The sequence below is a fragment of the Pseudophryne corroboree genome, unplaced genomic scaffold (genome assembly GCF_028390025.1).
Source record: "Pseudophryne corroboree isolate aPseCor3 unplaced genomic scaffold, aPseCor3.hap2 scaffold_2375, whole genome shotgun sequence".
Lineage (NCBI taxonomy): Eukaryota > Metazoa > Chordata > Amphibia > Anura > Myobatrachidae > Pseudophryne > Pseudophryne corroboree.
In genome coordinates, this window is record NW_026969030.1 from 21,085 (window position 1) to 30,369 (window position 9,285).

A 9,285-nucleotide genomic window follows, 5' to 3' on the forward strand; every position below is an offset into this window, starting at 1 on the left:
CTATTAAAACAAATTAAAATGGTAAAAGTTATTGTACTTTAAGTAAAAATAAAAGAGCAAAAATATCAATCCCAGTTTTGGATTACTTTAATTAACAAAAAAAATGCATATAGCAGAGGATAGTTTCAATCTGCCTACCTCTGGGTTATGGACCCAGCATGCTTCCATTACAGTACTCTGCTGCACATGTAAGTGCAAGAGATCCTGAAGCACTCACTCATCATGGGAAAGTACCAATGTGTTTCTTCATTGGTTGATGGAAGAAACATCTTACAAAAACTCTCCACATTATTGACTTTTTAAAATGTTTCTAGGAATCGTTCTAGATGAATGCTTATTAGCCTTTGTCAGTATGTTCTTTTGAAAAGTGTCGCTGTGGCGCAATCAGTTAGTGTGTAAGGCTATTAACCAAAAGGTTGGTGGTTCAATCCCACCAAGGGACTTAATTGACCTTGTTATCAGATTTTGGTGATCTTTAAGTAGACAAGTCAAAATTTCAAACCCCCTGTTATGGTGTAGGGTACCTGGCCTTCTCTAATGTAATCAGAGTTAGATTTGATTCAGTGATTTTATAAAAACAGCTAGGAAGAACAATTTAGCAGTGGGTTGCAGAGAAAAAGAAATATGCTGGCAGAAAAATCCAATTGAGTGATTAAACAGCTCTTCATTTTCTGGCTTTATTTTTATACTAACAAATTTGTTCTCTGAAAAGTGTCCACAAAGCCAAGTCTCTGATTAACACCTTTGTAGGGATGGTTTTTCACCTATTACTAAATTAAACTTGCTTCATTGGAAAGGCAGCAAGATGCATCTTCATTTCAATGTCTACTGAAATAATACAGGTTGACACCAGGAAACATTAACGCCACTGCATCCTTGCTGCTTTCGCATGTGGAAGTCTGTTTAATGTGAAAACAAGGTGATATCTAATTAGCACACAGGTAAGGAATTAAGAAAATCTTTATTTAAGGGTGAAGATGTTTCTCACAAAATCGTTGCCCCAATGCATCATTGAAATTCAAGCTGGAAAGATGATTTTAATATATCACTTGTACATTTTGTATTGCTCTTCTGGTGACAATGTAGTTTGTTTTTGTCAATTACCATTTTAATAATCGGGTAAAGAAAATTAAGTGGATTTTTGAAAGAAAACAATACTGTCAATATACTATTAAAACTAAATTAAAATGGTAAAAGTTATTGTACTTTAAGTAAAAATAAAAGAGCAAAAATATCAATCCCAGTTTTGGATTACTTTAATTAACAAAAAAAAATGCATATAGCAGAGGATAGTTTCAATCTGCCTACCTCTGGGTTATGGACCCAGCATGCTTCCATTACAGTACTCTGCTGCACATGTAAGTGCAAGAGGTCCTGAAGCACTCACTTATCATGGGAAAGTACCAATGTGTTTCTTCATTGGTTGATGGAAGAAACATCTTACAAAAACTCTCCACATTATTGACTTTTTAAAATGTTTCTAGGAATCGTTCTAGATGAATGCTTATTAGCCTTTGTCAGTATGTACTTTTGCAAAGTGTAGCTGTGGCGCAATCAGTTAGTGTGTAAGGCTATTAACCAAAAGGTTGGTTGTTCAATCCCACCCAGGGACTTAATTGACCTTGTTATCAGATTTTGGTGATCTTTAAGTAGACAAGTCAAAATTTCAAACCCCCTGTTATGGTGTAGGGTACCTGGCCTTCTCTGATGTAATCAGAGTTAGATTTGATTCAGTGATTTTATAAAAACAGCTAGGAAGCTCAATTTGGCAGTGGGTTGCAGAGAAAAAGAAATATGCTGGCAGAAAAATCCAATTGAGTGATTAAACAGCTCTTCATTTTCTGGCTTTATTTTTATGCTAACTAATTTGTTCTCTGAAAAGTGTCCACAAAGCCAAGTATCTGATTAACATATTTGTAGGGATGGTTTTTCACCTATTACTAAATTAAACTTGCTTCATTGGAAAGGCAGCAAGATGCATCCTCATTTCAATATCTACTGAAATAATACAGGTTGACACCAGGAAACATTAACGCCACTGCATCCTTGCTGCTTTCTCATGTGGAAGTCTGTTTAATGTGAAAACAAGGTGATATCTAATTAGCACACAGGTAAGGAATTAAGAAAATCTTTATTTAAGGGTGAAGATGTTTCTCACAAAATCGTTGCCCCAATGCATCATTGAAATTCAAGCTGGAAAGATGATTTTAATATATCACTTGTACATTTTGTATTGCTCTTATGGTGACAATGTAGTTTGTTTTTGTCAATTACCATTTTAATAATAGGGTAAAGAAAATTAAGTGGATTTTTGAAAGAAAACAATACTGTCAATATACTATTAAAACAAATTAAAATGGTAAAAGTTATTGTACTTTAAGTAAAAATAAAAGCTAAAATATCAATCCCAGTTTTGGATTACTTTAATGAACAAAAAAAAAAATCATATAGCAAAGGATAGTTTCAATCTGCCTACCTCTGGGTTATGGGCCCAGCATGCTTCCATTGCAGTACTCTGCTGCACATGTAAGTGCAAGAGATCCTGAAGCACTCACTCATCATGCGAAAGTACCAATGTGTTTCTTCATTGGTTGCTGGAAGAAACATCTTACAAAAACTCTCCAGATTATTGACTTTTTAAAGTTTTTCTAGGAAACGTTCTAGATGAATGCTTATTAGTCTTTGTCAGTATGTGCTTTTTGCAAAGTGTCTCTGTGGCGCAATCGGTTAGTGTGTTCAGCTATTTATCAAAAGGTTGGTGGTTCAATCCCACCCAGGGACGTAATTGACCTTGTGATCAGATTTTGGTGATATTTAAGTAGACAAGTCAAAATTGCAAACCCCCTCTTATGGTATAGGGTACCTGGCCTTCTCTGATGTAATCAGAGTTAGATTTGATTAAGTGATTTTATAAAAAAAACAGCTAGGAAGCACAATTTAGCAGTGGGTTGCAGAGAAAAAGAAAAATGCTGGCAGAAAAATCCAATTGAGTGATTAAACAGCTCTTCATTTTCTGGCTTTATTTTTATGATTACAAATTTGTTCTCTGAAAAGTGTCCACAAAGCCAAGTATCTGATTAACATCTTTGTAGGGATGGTTTTTCACCTATTACTAAATTAAACTTGTTTCATTGGAAAGGCAGCAAGATGCATCCTCATTTCAATATCTACGGAAATAATACAGGTTGACACCAGGAAACATTAACGCCACTGCATATTTGCTGTTTTCTCATGTGGAAGTCTGTTTAATGTGAAAACAAGGTGATATCTAATTAGCACACAGGTAAGGAATTAAGAAAATCTTTATTTAAGGGTGAAGATGTTTCTCACAAAATCGTTGCCCCAATGCATCATTGAAATTCAAGCTGGAAAGATGATTTTAATATATCACTTGTACATTTTGTATTGCTCTTATGGTGACAATGTAGTTTGTTTTTGTCAATTACCATTTTAATAATCGGGTAAAGAAAATTAATTGGATTTTTGAAAGAAAACAATACTGTCAATATACTATTAAAACAAATTAAAATGGTAAAAGTTATTGTACTTTAAGTAAAAATAAAAGAGCAAAAATATCAATCCCAGTTTTGGATTACTTTAATTAACAAAAAAAAATGCATATAGCAGAGGATAGTTTCAATCTGCCTACCTCTGGGTTATGGACCCAGCATGCTTCCATTACAGTACTCTGCTGCACATGTAAGTGCAAAAGATCCTGAAGCACTCACTCATCATGGGAAAGTACCAATGTGTTTCTTCATTGGTTGATGGAAGAAACATCTTACAAAAACTCTCCACATTATTGACTTTTTAAAATGTTTCTAGGAATCGTTCTAGATGAATGCTTATTAGCCTTTGTCAGTATGTACTTTTGCAAAGTGTCGCTGTGGCGCAATCAGTTAGTGTGTAAGGCTATTAACCAAAAGGTTGGTGGTTCAATCCCACCCAGGGACTTAATTGACCTTGTTATCAGATTTTGGTGATCTTTAAGTAGACAAGTCAAAATTTCAAACCCCCTGTTATGGTGTAGGGTACCTGGCCTTCTCTGATGTAATCAGAGTTAGATTTGATTCAGTGATTTTATAAAAATAATAATAATGCAATCTGTGCGAAGACTTCCTGATGGAGTCCCCACTCTCCTGGATGTAGGTCGTGTCTGCTGAGGAAGTCTGCTTCCCAGTTGTCCACTCCCGGAATGAACACTGCTGACAGTGCGCTTACATGATTCTCCGCCCAGCGAAGAATTCTGGTGGCTTCCGCCATCGCCACTCTGCTCCTTGTGCCGCCTTGGCGGTTTACATGAACTACTGCGGTGACGTTGTCTGACTGGATCAGAACTGGTTGGTCGCGAAGTAAGGTCTCCGCTTGACATAGGGCGTTGTATATGGCCCTTAGCTCCAGGATGTTGATGTGAAGACAAGTCTCCTGACTTGACCAAAGACCTTGGAAATTTCTTCCCTGTGTGGCTGCTCCCCAACCTCGGAGGCTCGCGTTCGTGGTCACCAGGATCCAGTCCTGAATGCCGAACCTGCGGCCCTCTAGAAGGTGAGCACTCTGCAGCCACCACAGGAGAGATACCCTGGCCCTGGGGGACAGGGTGATCAACTGATGAATCTGTAGATGTGACCCGGACCACTTGTCCAGTAGGTCCCATTGCAAGATCCTCGCATGGAACCTGCCGAAGGGAATGGCCTCGTATGATGCCACCATCATTCCCAGGACTCGAGTGCAGTGATGCACTGACACCTGTTTTGGTTTCAATAGGTTCCTGACCAGAGTCATGAGTTCCTGGGCCTTTTCTATCGGAAGATAAACCCTTTTCTGGTCCGTATCCAGAATAATGCCCAAGCAAAGTCAGACGAGTCGTAGGAACCAACTGCGACTTCGGGATATTGAGAATCCAGCCGTTTTGCTGTAACACCTTCAATGAAAGTTATACGCTGTTCAGCAACTGCTCTCTTGATCTCGCTTTTATGAGGAGATCGTTCAAGTACGGGATAATTGTGACACCTTGCTTTCGCAGGAGCACCATAATTTCCGTCATTACCTTGGTGAAAATTCTCGGAGAAAATTCTGGAGAGACCAAACGGCAACGTCTGAAATTGGTAATGACAATACTGTACCGCAAATCTTAGGTACGCCTGATGAGGTGGATAAATGAGTACATGAAGGTATGCATCCTTTATGTCCAGAGATATCATAAAATCCCCCCCTTCTAGGCTGGCGATGACCGCTCTTAGCGATTCCATCTTGAACTTGAACCTTTTCAAGTATAGGTTCAGGGATTTTAAATTTAATATGGGTCTGACCAAACCGTCCGGTTTTGGGACTACAAACAGGGTCGAATAATTTCCCTTTCCTTGTTGAAGCAGGGGAACCTTGACCACCACCTGTTGAAGATACAATTTGTGAATTGCATTTAACACTATCTCCCTTTCCTGGGGAGAAGATGGTAGGGCCGATTTGAAAAACCGGCGAGGAGGCACCTCTTCGAATTTCAGCTTGTAACCCTGAGAAACAATTTCTATTGCCTAGGGATCCACCTGCGAATGAACCCAGATGTGGCTGAAAACACGAAGACGTGCCCCCAACTGGGCGGACTCCTTTAGCGGAGCCCCAGCGTCATGCGGTGGATTTTGTAGAGGCCGGGGAGGACTTCTGTTCCTGGGAACTAGCTGTGTTGTGCAGCTTCTTCCCTCTGCCCTTACCTCTGGCAAGAAAGGACGCACCTCGTACTTTCTTGTTTCTCTGTGATCGAAAGGACTGCATTTGATAATGTGGTGCTTTCTTAGGCTGTGAGGGAATATAAGGCAAAAAATTTGATTTACCAGCTGTAGCTGTGGAGACAAGGTCCGAGAGACCTTCCCCAAACAATTCCTCACACCTGTAAGGTAAAACCTCCATATGCCTTTTTGAGTCGGCATCACCTGTCCATTGCCGGGTCCATAGGACTCGTCTAGCAGAAATCGACATAGCGTTTATTCTAGAACCCAGTAGACTAATGTCACTTTGAGCATCTCTCATATATAGGACAGCATCTTTTATATGCCCTATGGTCAATAACATAGCATCCTTATCTAGGGTCTCAATCTCTGCTGATAAGGTATCTGTCCATGCTGCCACCGCGCTACAACCTCGGCCGACGCAATTGCCGGTCTGAGTAAGGTACCAGAATGTGTGTAAATGGACTTTAGGGTAACCTCCTGCTTGCGGTCAGCAGGGTCCCTGATGGTAGCCGTATCCTGGGATGGCAGCGCTACCTTTTTGGATAAGCGTGTCAATGCTTTATCCACCCTAGGGGAGGATTCCCACCGTATCCTGTCCATTGGCGGGAAAGGATACGCCATAAGAATCCTTTTGGGAATCTGCAGCTTTTTGTCTGGAGATTCCCAAGCTTTTTCACATAATTCGTTCAACTCATGTGAGGGGGGAAAGGTTATCTCAGGTTTCTTTCCCTTATACATGTGTACCCTCGTGTCAGGGACAGGGGACTCTGTGATGTGCAAAACATCTTTTATTGCAATAATCATATATCGAATACATTTAGCCAATTTTGGTTGTAACTTTGCATCATCGTAGTCGACACTGGAGTCAGAATCTGTGTCGGTATCTGTGTCAACTATTTGGGATAGTGGGCGCTTTTGAGACCCCGAAGGTCCCTGCGACATAGGGACAGGCATGGGTTGACTCCCTGACTGTTCCCTAGCTTCAGCTTTGTCTAATCTCTTGTGTAATAAGTTTACATTAGCACTTAAAACATTCCACATATCCATCCAGTCAGGTGTCGGCGTTGTCGATGGAGACACCACATTAATTTGCTCCTGCTCCTCTCTAGGAGAGCCTTCTACCTCAGACATGTCGACACACGTGTACCGACACACCATACACTCAGGGAATCCTCTTATCTGAGGACAGTTCCCCAACAAGGCCCTTTGGAGAGACAGAGAGAGAAAGTATGCCAGCACACACCCCAGCGCTATATGACCCAGGAAAAAAACACAATCATTTTATGTTTACCCAGTAGCGCTGTATTTCCATATATATATGCGCCTAATTATGTGCCCCCTCTTCTTTAAGACCCTCTTTCTACCGTGGTATAAGCAGGGGAGAGTCCATGGAGCTTCCCCTCAGCGGTGCTGTGGAGAAAATGGCGCTGGGGAGTGCTGAGGGAGAAGCCCCACCCCCTCAGCGACGGGCTTCTGTCCCGCTCAAATAGCCCCCCCCATAAAAAAATGGCGGGGGCTCTTATATATATATACAGTGCCTAGCTGCATATATATTTATTTTGCCAAAGAGAGGTCTATATTGCTGCCCAGGGCGTCCCCCCTGCGCCCTTCACCCTTACACTGACTGCCGTGTGTGAGGTGTATGGGAGCAATGGAGCACAGCTTTACTGCTGTGCGTTACCTCAGTGAAGATCATGAAGTCTTCCGCCGCCTCTGAAGTCTTCTTTTCTTCTCATACTCACCCGGCTTCTATCTTCCGGCTCTGCGAGGGGGACGGCGGCGCGGCTCTGGGACGGACGGCGAGGGTGAGACCTGCGTACCGATCCCTCTGGAGCTAATGCTGTACAGTAGCCTAAGAAGCAGAGCCTATCAACTCACAGAAGTAGGTGTGCATCTCTCCCCTCCGCCCCTCGATGCAGGGAGTCTGTTGCCAGCAGGCTCCCTGAAAATAAAAAAATCTAACAAATATACTTTCTGTCAGGAAACTCAGGAGAGCTCCCTGAAAAGCACCCAGTCTCCTCTGGGCACAGTAGTAAACTGAGGTCTGGAGGAGGGGCATAGAGGGAGGAGCCAGTGCACACCCAGATCTAAAGTCTTTCTTAAAGTGCCCATGTCTCCTGCGGAGCCCGTCTATCCCCCATGGTCCTTACGGAGTCCCCAGCATCCTCTAGGACGTAAGAGAAAAATTATGCTGGCAGAAAAATCCAATTGAGTGATTAAACAGCTCCAGAGCTGCTCTGTAAGGCAAAGTAAAAGGGTGTGGGCCCTGCAGCACTACCTGTAGTTTGCATTGTGCATTGGAAGCCTAGTTTGCTGTCTGTTTCCACTTCTTTTTTCTTGATCCCCTCCCGTCTATACCCTTGTGCACTATCCTGACTTCTCCTCCCGTCTGCTTACTTTGTGCCTTCCAATGCACAATGCAAACTACAGGTAGTGCTGCAGGGCCCACACCCTTTTACTTGCCTTACAGAGCAGCTCTTGAGCTGTTACAGTGCCCAGCTGCTGCAAGAAATCAGCGTGAATGCTTCAGGGGCTGGGGCATGGCCAACATGAGCCCCACACCGAAGGAGGGTGGGGGTGTTTAATGCGAACTAGGGGTCTTGCACAATGCGAACTACAGGTAGTGCTGCAGGGCCCACACCCTTTTACTTGCCTTACAGAGCAGCTCTGGAGCTGTTACAGTGCCCAGCTGCTGCAAGAAATCAGCTTGAATCCTTCAGGGGCTGGGGCATAGCCAACATGAGCCCCACACCGACAGAGGGTGGAGGTGTTTAATGCGAACTAGGGGTCATCCAAGTGCCGCAAAAGGCCGCCATGCCCTGCACGCCCCTTTTCTCTTTTCATATGCAGACGAGGGTTGAAGCCAACTTTGACCCACTGCTTGGATGACATCGCCATATGCAAATCCATCTGCTGCAGGCCTTCCCCCAGGAATGCTTGCACTAGTTGTTGCATTTGGTTTGTTGTTTGGGGGTGCTTCAGTATTAGGCAGCCTTCTGCCCTCCCATGTTCATCTGAAAATATGTGTTCTCCCTGCAGTTGTTGTCCCCAGATGAGAGTTCCCTTGTGCTGCCTCAGTTGAATCTCCTTTACTTGACAGAGATGTGCCTGAGCAGCGGCCCTCCCCAGCCCTATCCCAAATCATACTTATTTTGCATAGGAGATACCATGGTCATGAAGACTGTTCTCCCAGGGTGCGGTTCATTCATTGCATTCTGGGTATGCTGACCCCTGTGATTTCCCCAAATGTGGGAAACTCGACTGCATTATTTAATGCGAACTAGGGGTCATCCAAGCACCGCAAAAGGCCGCCATGCCCTGCATACCCCTTTTCTCTTTTCATAAGCAGACGAGGTTTGAAGCCAACCTTGACCCACTGCTTGGATGACATCACTTGCTGCCTTTCCAATGAAGCAAGTTTAATTTAATAATAGGTGAAAAACCATCCCTACAAAGGTGTTAATAAGATACTTGGCTTTGTGGACACTTTTCAGAGCACAAATTTGTTAGCATAAAAATAAAGCCAGAAAATGAAGAGCTGTTTAATCACTCAATTGGA

The 9,285-nt window shown here is 42.7% G+C and overlaps 1 pseudogene; it reads left to right on the forward strand.

Moving 5' to 3' along the window:
* The first annotated feature begins 8,869 nt into the window (after positions 1-8,869).
* LOC135010993 (U1 spliceosomal RNA) lies at positions 8,870-9,048 on the forward strand (annotated as a pseudogene).
* The last annotated feature ends 237 nt before the right edge of the window (positions 9,049-9,285 follow it).